At 45.7% G+C, this 20278-nt stretch overlaps 1 protein-coding gene across 18 annotated transcripts in view; it reads left to right on the top strand.

Annotated features, from left to right (window-relative positions):
* The window catches only part of Vinc (vinculin), a 228296-nt gene that overhangs the window by 19454 nt on the left and 188564 nt on the right, over positions 1–20278 (top strand). The window contains exon 1 of one of the 18 annotated variants that reach the window (XM_069310853.1): positions 4437–4512. The exons of the other annotated variants lie outside the window; for them this stretch is intronic. The gene's annotated coding sequence lies outside the window, so the exon portion shown is untranslated. Of the gene's footprint in view, positions 1–4436; positions 4513–20278 lie in introns of those variants that run through there. 18 annotated transcript variants of the gene reach the window in all.

Raw genomic sequence — 20278 nt, 5'->3', positions numbered from 1 at the left:
GACTGCGCGCCAGACTGACCGACGCAAACCTGGACAAGTAGTGGCCAGCAGCAGCAGCAGGTAACATCTCACGCCTCATAAGAGAGCAGTAGTTCAGATCACATTAGGGGCGAGTTAACTAATTGTTTGACCTAATATACAGCCCATGTTCTTGTTTTGGTAGTACTTATAACAAGGATGAGGACCACAGTACATATACCGACATACAACGCAATTATAAAGTAGAAATCTGGATTATTACAACTACTAAAGTAGTTGAATTTGGACAAACCGGAAAACTACTTTTTACTTGTGTTGCAAAGACAAAATAAACTAACCTTCCTAGGCCTAATACACGATATCTGAGGCCTAATTTAGTACGTGTGTGTGCTACACCAGGCCTAGGAATAATTTTCTATTTTAGTTCCATTTTTTGAACTATAAAGTGAATAGAACAAATTTCTATCTAATTGCTTAGTACGTCAATGTTTGTACTATGGTGCACAGTTACAAAAACTACTATCTAAACAGGAGAATGGAATGTATTATAGCAGGTCAATTTTTAAGTTGATAATTTTGTATGGACCGCGAATATAATATCAAATAGCCCTTGGCAGAAAAAAAGTTCCCCATTCCTGTATTAGGGGAATGCGTGAAAATCGTGAAAATGCATCGTAAACTCTCTGGAATTCACGTCCGCAATTTCATTTAAGACTGAAAATTGTGGAGGGAGAGGGGTTGCAGGCTGATATTTTTTACGGTTTAACTTGAGCCGAGTCTGACCAGCCTATGTTTGCCCCGTACCCCAGATCATTTCCCTTGCAAAGTTGGGTGAGACTAGTCCGCGAGCGTCTGGCTTTGAACCTTGGAGAGAGACACACACTTGTAATGTACACTAATGGAAACTTAGACTTAGGGCTTGGTGCGACGTGCGTCATGGGTGATACTGTTACTGCCCAGTCCACGAACACGGTAGTCATGTCTCTCACCAGCCCCTCATAAGATATGCAGAATAGTCCCAGTGAAAGGTGGAGTTGCCATAGGCGCAATCAGAAAACACATCAGAAGTCCATAGCTCTCCAATATCCTCCTTCCAGGTGTGAGAAATATTACCGAAACACAAGTGGAAGTGTTGGAGAGAGACTTGAACAAGTTCCTACAAGAAGTGCAGGATCAACCGGTGTTGTACTGGATATGATGGCCTGTGAGCCACTCCAAGCAATAGTCTAATCGATCAGGTTATCACAAGGCAAGCCTGGCCCCAGGCCGGGAATAGGGATTAGAACTTCAAAATCAGCTACAGATAAACTAGAGATAAATGTTTGATAATTTTGCATAAAGAAATCGTGAAGTGTAGGAGCGTTGATCTAGTGTAAAATTTTATCACCGGGATTAATGCGCGCCATAATTATGTCGCCAGAGATGACAACATACGAACTGGACTGCTCAGTAACACGCCACTTTGGGGTAGTGGTAGTTACTAATTAATATAGCTACCATACTGTTCAACGTCACACGGTTCAACACTATTGGCCAGTAGTTGGTTGGGCGACTGAGGGGGAGGGGGGGACCCTCGTTAAGTTTAACAACTTTCCCGTCACAGACAGTTGAAAAAATACAAATTATTATTTGAATAAATATTTATCGACCCAGTTTTATTTCATCGTAATTCGTGACATTTTGTCCCCAGGAAAGAAAAGGTGGCGATGCTTCAAACATGAGGAGTCAGTCCTGTGTGACAAGACATTCGAATGGGAATCGTAGCTTGAAGCGATAGTAAGAACATAAACCAGGCGGTAATCACTAAGAGTGTGAGAGAGTGGCGGGGGGATTTGGGGGGGGAAGGGGGGGGTTCAAGAATGCGCTTAGGCTTCACGCATGTCACTTAGACTTCAAGCATGTGTCACTTAGTTGCTTGGTCTGCATGCACTTGGTTTGCATGCAGATCAAGACACGTTGTATGTTCTACCTAGTCTCTAGGCGATGTAATTTACAACACCAGTCCAGATTTTCAAGTTGTTTAAGGTCTCATAAATTAAAAGTAAACAAATTGATTGTTTTATAATTGTATATCCCTTGTACATGGAGGCGATGAGTCACAATAACGTGGCTAAAGTATGTTGACCAGACCACACACTAGAAGGTGAAGGGACGACGACGTATCGGTCCGTCCTGGACCATTCTCAAGTCGATTGTGATGTGGAAGTAGAGACAGGGAATGTACATGTCCCTTGTACATTGGCAGCAGTGTTCCCGCGTTGACATTTATCTCCATGTAGTCTGATAGTGTCAACCATGACGTCATTGTTTGGCTTGCAGCATGGCAAGTTTATCATCGGATTGCTTTACTGCGCCGCCGGGGTGAACCCCGAAGCCTGACGTTTCGTCTGGTTGGGAAACTAAAAATGGTGGTGGTTTGGTCGCTCAAGAATTTCCTTATTTTGAAGCCTAGTTTGACGGCTGGTGTAATACACCATGACAATTGTACTTAGCGTTACAAGCATGTCACAGGGAATGTACCAACATCATGAGTATGCTACTTCTGGGTGTCTGTACACTGCAGCCCGTCCTCCAAACAGACCCAAAAGGGATTCCATGCACCCGCCAAACACCCTGTTTATGAATGAAAAACGGTTTACACACGACTCACAACTGATTTTGTTCGAACACTTCCGGAACAAGTGCTTCACTGACGAATTTTGTTCGAACCACAACGCTGTTGTTGTTGTTGTTTAAAGATTCGCTACCTGGAACAAAAAGTTCCAAGTAACACGGGCTATGGTGAGCCCGTAGCGCAACGCTGTAAATGCGTCACCCACGTACTACATATACAATTAATCGCCAACAGAACGTAAGCACCTAACCTAACCTAATCTATGCCTATTTATGCACAATTTGTTAATATATCATAATAATTTATGTTTGAGAAAATTTGTTTTGAATGAACTGCATGTAAAAATGTATGAATGCGTCTGTGGGGTCGACCGCTGGATGGAATGGACTTGAGTCGAGGACGGGTTGTACACTAACGGTTTACTTTTGGCTTAAACTGTGTTCTGGATAGTTGGGCGGAACACTATTGGTTATAATAATCCTTCGGAAGTTGATGGGCGCTTCACGCACCAAACCAGGAGCATGTTAATGAGATTATCTTGTACTTGGGAGTACTGAAATGGTATGTGAGTAGCGCAGCATTCATGGCTCGGTTTATGTGGGACACTATACTCAAACTCTAATACAGGTTTGTGACGTTATTGTAGGGGGCCCTGCTCTTAGCTCACTAGGTTGTAGCGGCCTTAATCTCGAACACCAGGTTGTAGCCCCTTGACCCAGAACACAAAATTATAGGCTCCCCTCACCGATGCTTCAAAAAGCTCACCAGGTTGTAGGGGCCCTGCTCTTAGCTCATCTGAACGGTCTTACTGTTAAGTGTCATTCGGTGTATCCCTTGTATTCTCGACCTTAACACTTGGTCATCCCGAGGACGATCCTGGCGTTGGTCGACCTGCGTCTCCCTGGTGGGCCATTGAGCCTATACTCAACCATTACTACCTACCCACCCAACACCTGCCTGCCTACCCACCCAACACCTGCCTAATCCAAGGTTGTACCTCATTCACGTCATGACAAACCGAGGAGCATAGAAATGGTGGTAAAAATGTTAGTGTTGACATTGTGAGGTTGTGAGAGCGTCCACTGGTGCAGGCAGCAGTAAGGAGACCGCACCTGAAAACACACACTGCTATGGCTTACGTCCTCTCACTACCTATTGCCACTTTTACCTAGTGGTGTATATTGTCAGGAGTGCGCGCGCGGTATGCGGGAAGGTACTGATACATTTTATATATAAACAAGTTCCCCCCCTGTTCGTATGTGTTCAACCGGGCCCCTACCCACACCATCCCACCTAATGAGCCCCTACACATGTCGCCGCTCATTAGAGACGGCAATTCGGGTCGTTTAATGACACCAATGATTCTGGGTTTGGAAGCTGAAGTGTGTAGTATTCAGTTTGAGGTTCAGTAAGTGTGTGGACGGGGCGGGGAAGGCCCACGGTAAGGACGGAAGGTCCTCCATGACCGCGCATCCTCAGCCTTCACGCCTGTAAGGCAGCGAGCGCTCGTGACCTTGTCGGTGAGACGTGCTGCACACCTTCAGTTATGTGGAGTAATGTGTTGTGAGGCTGTGGGCAGTTGACGTCCATATACGCCAGCGAGGGACTCGCCCTCCCCGAGCCCCGCGTCACTCGAGTATTCTGGCCATATTAGGTCATCACTACTACCGTCCCGCCCCGTGACGTCACACATCACGCTGGCCAATCGTAGCTTTCCCTTTTATGACGTCATCACCGTACAGCTAATGGTGTATCAAGGTGTCGACAGTGGATGTGTTACCAAATATCCGCTTAGCGTGTGTGTGACCACCTTATAAGTCTGATGGACAAGTAACGACAAACACAAGACAATATTTACAATATATTCTAGCACAAAGCTAGAGAGGAGACATGCAGAGCTACTTGAGAAAAATGTGAGGGTGAGTTGAGGCAGTGAGTGAAGGAACCATTGATGGTGAAGGGGGTGACGTCAGGGGTGGTGGCAGCGGAGGCAGGGTTGGCTCGGGCTTCACCTCGTACCCCAGCACACCTGGGTGTTGCGTGTAGGTGCATCTCTACTCCTAGCTCAACATGGCCGCCACCACGGTACACATCTCCTCAACCGCTCTCTTCATTTGTCACTCCGTAAAAAGGCAGCCGTTTTGCCTAAGCATAATAATAATAATAATAATAATAATGATGTATTCACAAGAAGATACAATGGGTTGGTAACATTACATAAGAATGGTATTTTTACATTGATGCAAGCCGAGTTCACTCTAGTCAACGCCATCATAAAGACATTCATACAAAGCCACTAACACGCATAGCGTTTCGGGCAGGTCCTTAATCTAACAGCGGGTAAGGTGACAAGGTACATTGTAGCGAGGTTTTATATCAACAAATAACTACAATATAAATTGACAAGAGGTGATTACACTGGTGAAGATATGTCTAAAGTACTAATATTGGGGAAGTGGGCGGTACAAGACAGTGTGAGTCTGAACCACAAGGTAGGAAACTGGTTTTACTTTTGGATAAGGCGTAGGTTAGACAATTTTTAATTCATCAATGATTGAGTTCCATAGACTGGGTCCTTTTATTTGCATGATTGTATGCACAGATTTAGTGTGACTCTGGGGATATCAAAGATATATGATATATTTATTCCTGGTGTGGTGCTCATGGGTTCCATTACACCTACCAAGGAAAAGTTTCAGATCAAGATTAGCATTTAGAAACAAGGTTTTGTACATGTAGATAGCACATGTGAATGTGTGGAGTTAGTGTATGTTTAGCATGATATCCCCAGAGTCAAACTAAATCTGTGCAAACACTCCCTACAAATAAAAGGACCCAGTCTATGGAACTCACTCTCTGATGAATTAAACAATTTAAGATTATCTTAACAAAATCAAGCCTGGCCTCGTGCCGGGCTTGGGGAGTAGAAGTACTCCCAGAATCCATCAAGCAGGTGTTAAGGGATTTAAACAGAGGGGCTGTGAGTTGTCTGAAGACTGTTTGTTATAGTTGATAGTAGTTTTTTGCTGAGTGATGATGGGCTTGAGTTAATTTGCAGTGGTTGAACCCCATGCACAGATACCGTATGTAAGATAGGAATAGATTAGTGTGTGCTTTGTAGCGAATGCTTTGTCCAGCCACTTGGGCTGGACGGTAGAGCGACGGTCTCGCTTCATGCAGGTCTGTGTCCAATCCCCGAGCATCCAAGTGATTGGGCACCATCCCCCCCCCTGTCCCATCCCTAATTCTTATCCTGATCCCTTTCAAGTGCTATATTGGTTGACGCTTTCTCCTGATAGTTCCTTCCTTCCCTGTGTGTAAGCTATGGGTTGCTAAGGATAAGCTCTGGTTCTTTTGACGTGGGATACATATCCTGGACCTGGACACGATTGGCACCACTCCTTCACCGTTCGTCCTTAGATGTAAACATTACTAAGGGATAGTGATGTGGAGAAAACAAGAAGGGTAGCATATGGCTAGATGGGTCGTGGGAGAGAGCTTATCCTGCCAATAAGAATGGCAGGATAAGCTGCTCACGTTAGGTGTGTGTAGTGGCAAATAATGCTACAAACCAACCTACGGTGACGGATAGTGGATTCTAGCAGTAAAGGATCTCTGCACGCTCTCCAGGTCAGCAATTTCTCCAGCTTTGAAAGGAGCTGTCATTGTGCAGCAGTACTCCACTCTAGAGAGCACTGAGTCTTGAAGAGTATCATCATTGGTATAGCATCTCTACTTTGAAACGCTTTTGTTACCGAACCTGTCATTTTTCTTGCAGTTGTGACGGCTACTTTATTGTGTTCTTTACAGGTAATTCCGACGTGATTACTCTCAAATGCTTGACATGGCTTTTTCATTCTATTGTGTCATTTGCCTTTTATGTGTGGTTTCCGTGTTTATATGTTCGTTTTTCTCCATAGCGCAGGAGCTGGAACTTATCTTCATTAAATATATTTTTTGTGGCCTGATTTACATCAGGCCGGAGGCTTGCTATATCCTCTATGTTGTCTACTGTCATAACAATTCTAGTGTCGTCCGCAAAGAATGATACGATACTAAAGTCCGAGTCTTCGTCCAGTATGAGAATGATAAAATGTACTGGGAAAGATAAAATGGCACATTACAATGGGGAACTGAGCTTTTCTCGGCGGATGACCCGGATTTTACTTTGTTGACTATTACAAATTGAGCTGTTAGAAAATTGTAGATCCATCTTCCTATTTTTTTGTGAAACACTATGGTTACATTTGTCGAAGGCTTTTGCAAAATCTGTGTATATTACTTGGCTTCCATGACGTCATCATGGTAATATCGTATCATAATAGTATCACCTTACCTGACATCGGCGATATTAGGTAAGGTGATATCATAGTGGTGTAGCAGATGTGAGAGGCAGGAGCGCCCTCTTCTGAACCCACGTTGTCCAGGGTCTTTGTGATCTTACTACTAGGCACTCTTTCAAAGATTTTTATCTCTGGATCTCTGGATGGGGTTCTGGAGTAGTTCTACTCCCCAAGCCCGGCCCGAGGCCAGTTTTGACTTGAGAGCTTGGTCCACCAGGTTGTTGTTTAGAGCGGCCCGCAGGCCCACATACCCACCACAGCCCGGTTGGTCCCTCACTTCTTGAAGAAAACTATCTGGTTTTCTCTTGAAGATGTCCACGGTTGTTTCGGCAATATTTCTTATACTCGCTGAGAGGATGTTGAACAACCGCGGACCTCTGATGTTTGTACAGTGTTCTCTGACTGTTCTATGGCATCCCTGCTCTTCTCTTGTATTATTTATGATGTATAATGCTAACTGTTATCGGTCTGTGTTTTTACTTTGTTTGCCTCTGCTTTATTCTCTTCTTCATGGAGTGGTGCTATGTCTGCTGTTTTTAGCATCTCAGGGATAACACCAGTAATAAGCTCAGTCTCCAACAAATTTGTAAGGGCCGGTGTCAGTTTTTTTTTTTGACTATGGAATTCCAGAAATTGGGACCTGGTACCAAGCCCCAATTTCCCCACTATAGGGGCAGTGGCCTCAATATAGGCATATTGTCAATGGCTACTTCAAAGTCCAGCAGGGTTAGTGACATAATGATTTTGACGTATGTATGACATGATTTGATGATATTACATTCATGAAGATTTCGTTTGGGTTCTAAATCTTTAGGGTCTCACTGAAGACGGAATAGTAGTGTAACCTCAGTATTTTGCTTATATCTTTGTTGTTAACAAGGAACGTTCTATCTCCCTTGCACATGGACCTGCCCCTATGTTGTCATATTGGCTTAGCGCTCTCCTCGGTTACTGTGCTCTGCACGGGGGCCCAATACTACATGTAGTTTTTGTTCAGGATTTTGCATAAGAGAAAAAGTATTTCAGATTCCTGATTATTTCAATGATGGCCTTTTGGTACGTTTGCCTCTCCTGGGTTGTATATTCATGGATGAGTCTTGTAGCCTTAGTTCAATAGTTTCTATTTCTCAAAATTTGCCTTTCTTGTTCTTGAGACGAGGTGGGGCATTCTGGTTGTTCCACGATTTGGTCTCTTCGCTAATTGAGGGAATGTCGTTCCCATTCCAATCTGCATCTCTCTCCCTTTTCTTAGAGGTGTGTGGCCCTCTCGAGACTGGGCCTTGGTAGAGGTGTTAATGCTGTTAATGCTTATGTGTTAATGCTTAAAATGGGAAGTGTTAATGCTTAACTATAGTGATCCGTGATTGAGATTTAGACATTTGGTAGGATTGTTTTTTGGTAGGAAATGATTGTAACACTTTCTTCTGTGAAAGTGTTGCTCATAAGAGTGATGGAGGCGACTGTTGTGTGGGTGAGGAGCGAGGAGACGGCTGCCACTTGACCACACCATCCTCTCACAGCCCACCACTGCCATGTTAGGTTGACCCGGCCACCACCACCACCACCAGCTGTTACTGCTTTACCACCACCACAACCAGCTGTTGCTCCTTCACCACCACTATACTCCCCACACTATAGTTCCTCCTTCACCATCACCACCACTCTGTCCCCCACAGGGGCAGAGTGGTGGTGATGGTGAAGGAGTATGGGGGAGTCAAATGGGGAGCCATTTGACTCCCCCCATTTGAGTTCTACTCAAAGCTACTAAAGTTCAACCCAAGTAAATGTAAGGTAATGAAACTAGGAGGAGGAACTAGGAGGCCAGACACGGGATATTGAATGGGAGATAAAGTCCTTCACGAAACGGACAGAAAGAAGGATCTAGGAGTTGATATCACGCCAAACCTGTCTCCTGAAGCCCACATCAAAAGCATACCTCATCGGCGTATGCGAGTCTGGCAAACATAGAACTGCCTTCAGAAACCTGTGTAAGGAATCCTTCAGAACCTTGAATACCGCATATGTAAGGCCAATCCTGGAGTATGCGGCCCCAGCATGGAGCCCGTACCTTGTCAAGCACAAGACGAAGCTGGAAAAAGTTCAGAGGTATGTCACTAGACTAGTCCCAGAACTAAGAGACATGAGTTACGAGGACAGGCTGCGTGAACTGCACCTCACGTCGCTGGAAGACAGAAGAGCTCGGGGAGACATGATCACCAAATACAAAATTCTCAAGGGAATTGACAGGGTACACAAGGATTTATAATTTAACATGGGTGGTACACGCACCAGGGGACACAGGTGGAAGCTAAGTACCCAAATGAGCCACAGAGACGTTAGAAAGAACTTTTTCAGTTTCAGAGTAGTTAACATGGAATGCGTTAGGAAGTGATGTGGTGGAGGCTGACTCCATACACAGTTTCAAATGTAGATATGATAGAGCCCAGTAGGCTCAAGAATCTGTACACCAGTTGATTGACAGTTGAGAGGCGGAACCAAAGAGCCAGAGCTCAACCCCCGCAAGCACAACTAGGTGAGTACACTATAGTTGCTCCTCCACCACCTTCACAACACCAATTCTCAAGCCCACAGCCGTCTCTTAACTCCCACCACCACCATCCCTGGTCCCATGCTACTCCCACGCCCCCTTTTATCTCCCTCTTCCCCCTCCCACACACTTCCCCCTCCCACACACTTGCCCCTCCCACACACTTCCCCCTCCCACACACTTCCCCCTCCCACACACTTCCCCCTCCCACACACTTCCCCCTCCCACTCCCGCCTCCCTCTCTTACCCTCCGTCTTAACCTGTCCCCCCCCCCCCTATGCCCCATACCCAGCCCCTCCGTCCCTCCTTACCTGGGGGGGGGGGCATAGGGGGCGGGCCGGGTTCCCGCCCCTTTCTCCCCCCCCCCCCCACAAGACCGGAATGGCATGAGTTCATAATGGCAATAATGGCATCATTGTGTCGGGGGGAGAGGCAGCCAGTATGTTTATACACGTTAGGCTTATGTCGAGGTCGAATTACAGACCCCCAGAATGCAACCCCTTGCTGCTAGGTGAACAGATACATTAGGAGATAGAAAATGCGCCTTACCATTTCTATCCCGCCCGGGACTCGAACCCGGAATGCTCGATTGCGAGTCGAGAACGGACCTGACTAACGCGACCCTGAAATGATCTGGGAAAGAGGGGGAGAGGGGGGGGGGTAGAAATAGCGTAAGCTACTCTATCCGTCACAGTCTCGGTTAATGCAGGTCGGCGTTCAATCCCCGACCGTCCATGAGGTTGGGCATTATTCCTTTCCCCCGTCCCATCCCAAATCCTTATTCTGACCCCCTTCCCAGTGCTATATAGTCGTAATGGCTTGGCGCTTTCTCCTGATAGATCACTTTACTCTATCCCTTTGAGATGTAATTTCTTGTCACAATAAACATTCTTGAACTTGAAATGATCTGGCAATCTACAAGACGTTACCAAATACTCAAAATCCACAGGAAAAAGTAATGCCCGTATTGTTTATTTCCTTACAAGTGGAGAGTCGCACCAAGAGTATGACAAATGTGATTTTTTCCTTAAAATCTGTGTGGCCGTCGTGTGTTGAACATGTCACTGTGCTGCGTGAGAGCGGGAAATACTAGCGACATTACTGTCCTGATATATCATAGTTACACATCCCCTCCTCCCTCCTCCCAGACTAAACAATGGGTATGGGTAGCTTCATGTTCACGTGGGAGACAGATTCACTCGCTCCGGGTGTCGGGGGTTGAGCCCCATCTCACCACTGTCAACCATATTTAATAAATCAATAGAGTCAGGCAGAGTGCCAGAGTTTTGGAAAGTTGCTAATGTGATACCAGTTTTTAAGAAAGGAGATAGATCACTTGCGTCTAACTATCGACCAATTAGCCTAACGTCTATTGTGGGAAAGTTACTCGAATCTATAATAGCAAATAAAATTCGTCTTCATCTTGAAAAACATAAATTAATAATTGAGTCGCAACATGGTTTTATAAATGGCCGTTCATGTTTAACAAATTTGTTATCTTTTTATTCTAGCATTGTTGAGGCAGTTGATAGTGGTAAGGATTGCGATGTTGTTTACCTTGACTTTAGCAAAGCTTTTGATACAGTGCCACATGAAAGACTGATTAAAAAAATAGTCTCATGGTATTGGGGGTGCTATATTAAGCTGGATTAGGGCATGGCTATACCAAAGGAAACAGAGAGTTAGTATAAATGGAATCAAGTCAGAGTGGGAAAATGTTGTAAGTGGAGTGCCTCAAGGCTCTGTCCTGGGACCTCTGTTGTTTATAATATATATAAATGATTTAGATTCAGGTTTGAGTAGCAACATTTGCAAATTTGCCGATGATACGAAAATCGGTAGGGAAATTAATTCGGAGGAGGACTCACTATCACTTCAAGTTGATCTAGATAGGGTTTTGAAATGGTCAAAGGATTGGCAGATGCAGTTTAATGCTGATAAATGTAAAGTTCTGAGGTTAGGTAATGATGATAGAGTTACAAGATACGAGCTAGATGGTGTTGTGATTGCGAAGTCGGATTGCGAAAGGGATCTGGGAGTTATGATTAGTAAGAATTTAAAACAAAAGGATCAATGCATAAATGTTCGTAATAAGGCAAATCGGACACTTGGATTTATTAATCGCAGCGTTAGTAACAAGACACCTGGTGTGGTTCTCAAGCTATATCTTGCTCTAGTTAGGCCCCATTTAGATTATGCAGTTCAGTTTTGGTCGCCATATTATAGAATGGATATAAATTCACTTGAACGTGTCCAGCGTAGGATGACTAAGTTAATTCCCCAAATTAGAAATCTTTCATATGAAGAAAGATTAACAAAGCTTAAGTTGCATTCACTGGAAAGGCGAAGAGTTAGGGGTGACATGATAGAGGTTTACAAGTGGATGAATGGACATAACCGGGGGGATATTAATAGGGTATTAAAAGTATCAACACAGGACAGAACACGAAACAATGGATATAAATTGGATAAGTTTAGATTTAGGAAAGACTTGGGTAAATACTGGTTCAGTAACAGGGTTGTTGATTTGTGGAACCAATTGCCGCGTAACATTGTGGAGGTGGGGTCCCTCGATTGTTTCAAGCACGGGTTGGACAAGTATATGAGTGGGATTGGGTGGTTATAGAATAGGAGCTGCCTCGTATGGGCCAATAGGCCTTCTGCAGTTACCTTTGTTCTTATGTTCTTATGTTCATGGAGCACTCGGTGTGCCAGTTGACACACCAGTAGTGCTAACATGACACCCTAACACCTGAGGGCACGGTGAGGAGACCAATTTGCAGTTTCGTGGACTTTAAAGAACTTCACAACTCTAGTCAGTATGGGTTTAGAGCACAATTGTGCTACCTTTCACAACCTCTCCATTACCACCACCACATTACCATTTTGTAGTTTTTTTGACTATCGCCATCACCCATTACTCTCCCTAACCCCCCTTTACACTCACCCCCCCCCCCCTTTACACTGTGAGTGTGGGCGCTAGTGTGGGCGCGTTGTTTGGAAGGCTGGTGGGGGTTCCTGGGTGCCTGCCCGCCACTGGTCGCTTGTGTATACTTTTATAATAATTGTTGTTGTTTAAGTTGTGTTTGAGGTTGTGGGGAGGGATGAGTACTACACTAGGATGGTTAGTGTGGGGCTGGGGCCACCGTGGGCGGAGGGCCACCGTGGGCGGAGGGCCACCGTGGGCGGAGGGCCTCCATAGTGGGCGGGCTGTAACACTCACTAGTATCAGAGCACACACGGTGACTTGAGGGCCGGTGGACGAGCGGCCGGGGCGCGTCTTGCTAGTGGATGGTGTCACTTAACTGTTGAAAGGTCAACTTATTATAACATCCAACACAAGAGTGTGCTGCAGTATGGCTGGGGGTGGAGAGATGTGCTGGGTAGGGGGGGGTGGAGGGGGAGGGGGAGGGGGAGGTATGGTGAAGCAAGTGGACAGGTAAGTCATGAATGTTGGTGTGGGTGTAGTGTGTGTTGGTAGGTCCACCTGTCACAGTCCGTCCTGTCCAGTTGGTTCTCTTCCGCCTGGCCACCTGGTGCACGTCCCCGCTAGTTTAGGCAAGAAAGTAGCTCTTGGATGAATATTTATGCCGCGGGAGTCACAGGAATTTAATTTTGGTTTAGTGGAGGGCGCTGTTTTGCATAATGAAAGGTGTTGGGTCGGGGGCCCGTGGACTGTGTGTGTTGGGGCCTGTAGATTGTGTGTTCGGACGGGGGCCTGTAGATTGTATGTTCGGACGGGGGCCTGTAGATTGTATGTTCGGACGGGGGCCTGTAGATTGTGTGTTCGGACGGGGGCCTGTAGATTGTATGTTCGGACGGGGGCCTGTAGATTGTATGTTCGGACGGGGGCCTGTAGATTGTATGTTCGGACGGGGGCCTGTAGATTGTGTGTTCAGACGGGGGCCTGTAGATTGTGTGTTCGGACGGGGGCCTGTAGATTGTATGTTCGGACGGGGGCCTGTAGATTGTGTGTTCGGACGGGGGCCTGTAGATTGTATGTTCAGACGGGGGCCTGTAGATTGTATGTTCGGACGGGGGCCTGTAGATTGTATGTTCGGACGGGGGCCTGTAGATTGTATGTTCGGACGGGGGCCTGTAGATTGTATGTTCGGACGGGGGCCTGTAGATTGTATGTTCGGACGGGGGCCTGTAGATTGTATGTTCGGACGGGGGCCTGTAGATTGTATGTTCGGACGGGGGCCTGTAGATTGTGTTGGGTGTATAGTGGTGTTTCCCAGCGGGCGTTGGTTCCAGCATGTACCTCCAGAATAGATTGTGGTAGATTAGGATGCTCTTGACGGTGTGGGCGGTGCTCCTGGCGGTGTGGGCGGTGATCCTGGCGGTGTGGGCGGTGCTCCTGGCGGTGTGGGCGGTCCCGGGCGACGCTAAGAACTGCGTGTCAACAGGAGGAGATGGCGGTAGCAGAGTTATTTTATCCACCAGACTGGGCGTGTGGCGGGAGGTGCTTCGGTTCCTAATTGGTGGCGTGTTGTGATGGGTAATGGTGGTCATCGTGGTCGGCTCCAACCACCGACCTCACCACAATCAGTCTCCTCCGTCTCCCGCCTCTCAACTGTCAATCAACTGGTGTACAGATTCTGGTGCCTATTGGGCTCTATAAAATCGACATTTGAACCTGTGTATGGAGTCTGCCTCCACCACATCACTGCCTAATGCATTCCATTTGTTAACTACTGACACTGAAAAACATATTTCTAGTGTGTCTGTGGCTCATTTGGGTACTAAGTTTCCACCTGTGTCCCCTTGTTCGTGTTCCACCAGTGTTAAATAGTTTGTTTTTGTTCACCCTGTCAATTCCCCTGAAAATGTTGTAGGTGGTAATCATGTCTCCCCTTACTCTTCTGTCTTCCAGGGACGTGAGAGTTAGCTCCCGTAGCCTTTTCTTGTAGCTCATACTCCTCTGTTCTGGGACTAGTCTAGTGGCATACCTCTTTCTCTAACTTAATCTTGTGTTTAACTAGATATGAACGCCAGGCTGCAGCTGCATACTCCAGGATTGGTCTGGCATAAGTGGTATACAAGGTCCTGAATAAATCTAGCATATGCCGCTGTTGATATCCTTTTGATGTGGGCCTCTGGGGACAGGTTCGGCGTGATATCAGCCCCCAGATCTTGCTCTCTATTTGACTCTTGCAGGATTTCACCTCCCAGATGGTGTTTTATGTTCAGTCTCCTGCTCCCTTCACCTAATCTCATTGCTTTACACTTTTCCTAGTTAAACTTTAGTAGCCATTTTCTAAACCATTCCACCAGTTTGTCCAGGTCGTCCTGTAGTCTCTGTCTATCTTTGTCTATCTTGATTCTTCTCATAATTTTTGCATCATCAGTAAACAGTGAGAGGTACTAGTCTATACCCTCTGGAAGATCGTTTACATATATTAGAAACAGGATGGGTCCAAGTACAGAGTCCTGTGGGACTCAGCTGGTGACATCTCGCCCACTCTGATGTCTCCCCCCCTCACAGTTACTCGCTGTTTCCTGTTACTTAGATACTTCCTTTATCCACTGGAGCACCTTACCTTTCACTTCTGCCTGTTGTGTATGTGTGCGTGTGTGTGCGCGTGTGTGCGCGCGCGTGTGCGCGCGCGTGAGGGGGGGGGGTGTCAGGGGTCAGCTTAAGGTCAGTGTTTAAGGTAAGGTGAGAACTTTGCGCAATCTTATCAGGGAGCTGCGAGTGTGCGTAAGGTTCCATTCATGTATTTCAGCACTTAAGGATAGGATGTCTATAGATGAATAGTGTGTAGCATTCACATATGCATACGCACAAGCTTTTGTGCATGTTTTGATGTCTAAGTAAATTATTATTATTATTATTATTATTATTATTATTATTATTATTTATTGCACCAACAAATCAAATTAGCGTGATGTATCAATGAGAAAATGTGTATTAGCCATGGAAAGGATTCGAACGTATGCCGTGGGTACTCCCAGCCACGCTCTAGAACCACTTGGCCACGAAATGGTAAAAACTACCCAACTCCGACTACAAGCCAAGAGTGCTTGGGGGCCTTTTGTGAAACACCTGATTAGGCTTCAGTGGAAGCCTCGGGAGCGTTTAGAGGATTTGGTTGAATCCCAGGTGGCAACGCTTTTGCCATGTGATGGTGTAATGCTCGAGGGCGTTGCCTGGGAGTAACCAGGGCACAGGTTCCCGCACCGACTGACTGCGGGAACCTGTGGAACCATCATAATCATTTTATTCTTATTTATTAAGAGGGAAAGTTTCTGATCAGGATTTCATCTAGGAATTCGGGTCGTCTCATCTTGGAGTAGTCTTTCTAGTTTTAGGTCTTCTAACAATTCCAGGTGTTCACAGCCTGGCGGCTTGGTGTAGTAGTCTGATGTTCAGATGTTGTTCAGGAGGTCTTGGGAGCGCCAGGATTGTCTGATAATAAGGCGGACAGTGTTTTGCAGCTCTTCTTGGCGTGTTATTTTGTTCTCCTTGTAGCTTTTGCATGTTAATTTTCTTTACGGTAGGCAGTGGTATCGGAGAGGATATTCTAGATGCGGCCTTGTATAAGTGTAGCTGTATTTTCGTGCTAAGGCATCGGAATTTACTCAATTTTCCTAAAGCTGTTTTTGCTTTGTTCATTCTATCCTTGTCGTACATTTTTATTCCTGGTCTAATAATCAGGAGCCCGATTATTGTGCCTACATGCGGAGGTTGGATAGCTTGGCTGTCAAGGATAGCGGAATCTGGCTTTCCTTTTACAATGTGTATTATTTGGAACTTTGTAGCTAGTTTGTACTTGATTTCCATTGCTTTTCAAAGCTGTTTATATAAATTAAATTGCTGCATTGATCTTGTTGACTAGTAGTGACTTTGATGGTCCTGGATAGCATATTATTTGAGTGATCTATGTGATGTATTCTCCATTTGGGGTTGAGTTATCTTGAGGTTATCTTGAGATGATTTCGGGGCTTTAGTGTCCCCGCGGCCCGGTCCTCGACCAGGCCTCCACCCCCAGGAAGCAGCCCGTGACAGCTGACTAACACCAAGGTACCTATTTTACTGCTAGGTAACAGGGGCATAGAGTGAAAGAAACTCTGCCCATTGTTTCTCGCCGGCGCCCGGGATCGAACCCAGGACCACAGGATCACAAGTCCAGCGTGCTGTCCGCTCGGCCGACCGGCTCCCTGTCCCGGTTGGGGCAGGTCAGCTGTATATATATGTTGGAAAACGCGTGTGAAAACGGTAAGTCCACTACGGGCTCACCATAGCCCGTGCTACTTAGAACGTTTTGTTCCCAGTAGCTGAATCTTAAACAACAGTGTGTGAAAGGCAGCTTCCTTGTGGCACCCCACTTTTCAGTTTGGTTGTCATCACCCACATAACAACCCATGCTGAACTTAGTGGTTCTGTGGTCTATAAAGTTCAATAGTGTGGGAGTAAATCTGTGGAAATCCTAGTTCATATATCTTGTATTTTAGGCCAGAGTGCCAGACTTGTCGAACGCTTTAGATACATCTCTCAGTCCTATGCTACACTGTTCTTTTTTCGAAATTGTATTGGCTATATGCTCATAGATTAAGGCTCTAGCTGTATGGGCGGTTTCTAAACCCATGTTATCCGCTGTTATGCTTCTGTTCCTCTTCCAGGTACTTCAGCTCTTGATTATTTTTGTCGAATATTTTGTCAGGTACTTAGAGAAGGGAAAATTGGTCTGTAATTTTCAGCTGAGTAGGGAATTTTCCTGGCTCGATTCTGCCGGTACACGTAGAGGAACACCTGTGCACTCACATATTGGAGCTCCATCTCCACAAACCCAGCGAGGCGAGTACACATGCAAACACGTGTTTTTAGAGGGCATGTTGGGTGGTTGTGTAGTTGCTGGTACACTCTTAGCTAGTCAGAGTTTGACGCCTGGGCTAATGGAACGATAGTTGGATCGTCTTCTGGCGACAAACGCGTCCAGCAAGGGTTAACCTTCTATATAAGCCAGGGTATGAGGGGTAGAAACTCAGTCCTATTCGTGTAGGATTAACTAATACCTCTTCTAGTATTAGTGGGGGAGGAGGACATTCCAGGTGAGGGCAAAGAAGAGGAGGGAAAGACGAGGTGTGGAAACAGAGTCTAGAGAGAGGGAGGGGTGACCTTTGGTCACCTGGGGCCGGGTGAAGACTGTGTGTGTGTGTGTGTGTGTGTGTGTGTGTGTGTGTGTGTGTGTGTGCGCGTGCGTGCGTGCGTGCGTGCGTGCGCGCGCGCGTGTGTGCGTGTGCAGTGGAGCAGATGGAGAGTAGAGGCTTTCACTTTTGTGCTTCTTGCTTTGAGGATACCTTGAGGTAGTTCCCAGGATCACTGTATTGACTTCAGCCAGCATCAATTTTTTTAAAGTAATTTAAAAATGTTAAAGTAAAACTTTTACTTTACGTTTCCTTTCGTGAGGCTTCATGCAGAATTTTAAAGAATTTTTTTACTGTTAATTTTCTCCTTCGTTCATTACGGCTTTCCTTTTAGGTCTTCCAGCTGTTATTGGATTGTTGAAGCACCTCATTGTTCCTTTCTTGAGAGAGCTGTTGTATTGTTGTCACATGCTGCATGTTGAGAGTTGTGTAGCGTGCATGACAGGTGTGTGGGTGTTCAAACCTGAACCAGTGCCTGGAAAAAATAAGCTCAGTAGCACTAGAAATATGTTCAAACCGCATACCCCTAAGAAAAAAAGAGAAAGAGATGCAGAATGGACCGGGAACGTCGTTCCCTATATAGGCGAAGAAAACGAATCGCGGAACAACTTGAGAGTCGCACCCTATCTCAAGAACGGCGAAGAAGGTTAGGTAGAGAAGTAGAAACAATTGAACTCAAGCTACAAGAATCATACAAAACCCAGGAGAGGCAAAGAGAGCAAAAAGCCATCAGTGAAATAGAGAGAAATCCGAAATATTTTTTCTCCTATGCAAAATCAAGATCAAAAACCACATCTAGTATCGGGCCCCTGCGAAAGGGAGATGGAACTTTCACCGATGACAACAAAGAAATAAGCGAGTTACTGAGGAAGCAGTACGACTCTGTTTTCAGCGAGCCATTAAATGCACTAAAGATTAATAACCCAAATGAATTTTTCATGGATATGATACCAACATCAAATCATATATCAGACGTCGCCCTATCCCCACTAGATTTTGAGGAAGCCATAAACAGTATGCCTATGCACTCCGCACCAGGCCCGGATTCTTGGAACTCCATATTCATCAAGAACTGTAAAAAACCACTATCGCAGGCCCTTCACATTCTGTGGAGACAAAGCCTAGATACTGGCGTTATCCCTGACATACTAAAAACAGCAGAGATAGCACCACTCCATAAAGGAGGAAATAAGGCAGAGGCAAAAAATTACAGACCGATAGCACTAACATCGCACATCATAAAAATTTTTGAGAGTGCTAAGAAGTAAGATCACAAAATACATGGAATCACAGCATCTCCATAACCCCGGACAACATGGTTTCAGAACAGGGCGCTCTTGCCTGTCGCAGTTGCTGGACCACTATGATATGGCATTAGATGCTATGGAAGACAAACAAAATGCTGATGTAATTTACACAGATTTCGCAAAAGCCTTTGATAAATGTGACCATGGTGTTATTGCACATAAAATGCTTTCAAAAGGAATTACCGGGAAAATAGGCAGATGGATCTACAATTTCCTGACTAACAGAACCCAATGTGTAATAGTCAACAAAATAAAATCCAGCCCATCAACCGTGAAGAGCTCAGTTCCCCAGGGTACTGTGCTTGCTCCAGTACTTTTTCTCATCCTCATATCGGACATAGACCAGAACACAACCTATAGCACTGTATCATCCTTTGCAGATGACACTAGGATTTTCATGAGAGTTGGTAACTTAGAGGACACGGCAAACCTCCAATCAGATGTAGATCAGGTCTTTCTATGGGCTACAGAAAATAATATGGTGTTTAACGAGGATAAGTTCCAGCTCATGCGCTACGGAAAAATTGAAAATATAAAAACAGAAACCACGTACAAAACTCAGGCAAATCATAACATAGAACGAAAAGGCAATGTAAAGGATCTGGGTGTACTCATGTCGGAAGACCTTACCTTTAAAGAACACAATAAAGTAGCCGTCACAACTGCAAGAAAAATGACAGGTTGGATAACAAGAACTTTCCACACTAGAGATGCTATACCGATGATGAGACTTTTCAAAACGCTTGTGCTCTCTAGAGTGGAGTACTGCTGCACAATGACAGCCCCTTTCAAAGCTGGAGAAATTGCTGACCTGGAGAGCGTGCAGAGATCCTTTACTGCTAGAATCCACTCAGTAAAACATCTAAATTACTGGGACCGACTAAAGAGCCTAAATCTGTACTCCCTTGAGCGCAGGCGGGAGAGGTACATAATAATTTACACGTGGAAAATATTAGAGGGGCTGGTCCCAAACCTGCACACAGAAATAACATCACATGAGACCAGGAGGCATGGCAGGATGTGCAGAATACCCCCGTTGAAAAGCAAGAGGTGCAACAGGTACTCTGAGAGAGAACTCTATCAACATCAGAGGCCCGAGACTGTTCAATACGCTTCCACTACACATAAGGGGCATAACTGGCCGACCCCTCACAGTGTTCAAGAGAGAACTGGATAAGCACCTCCAAAGGATACCTGATCAACCAGGCTGTGACTCATACGTCAGGCTGCGAGCAGCCGCGTCTAACAGCCTGGTTGATCAGTCCAGCAACCAGGAGGCCTGGTCGACGACCGGGCCGCGGGGACACTAAGCCCCGGAAGCACCTCAAGGTGGGTG

The sequence above is a fragment of the Procambarus clarkii genome, chromosome 68 (assembly GCF_040958095.1).
Source record: "Procambarus clarkii isolate CNS0578487 chromosome 68, FALCON_Pclarkii_2.0, whole genome shotgun sequence".
Classification (NCBI taxonomy): Eukaryota; Metazoa; Arthropoda; class Malacostraca; order Decapoda; family Cambaridae; genus Procambarus; species Procambarus clarkii.
The sequence above is the reverse complement of the archived record's forward strand: the minus strand, read 5'-3'. Positions and strand labels throughout refer to the sequence as shown.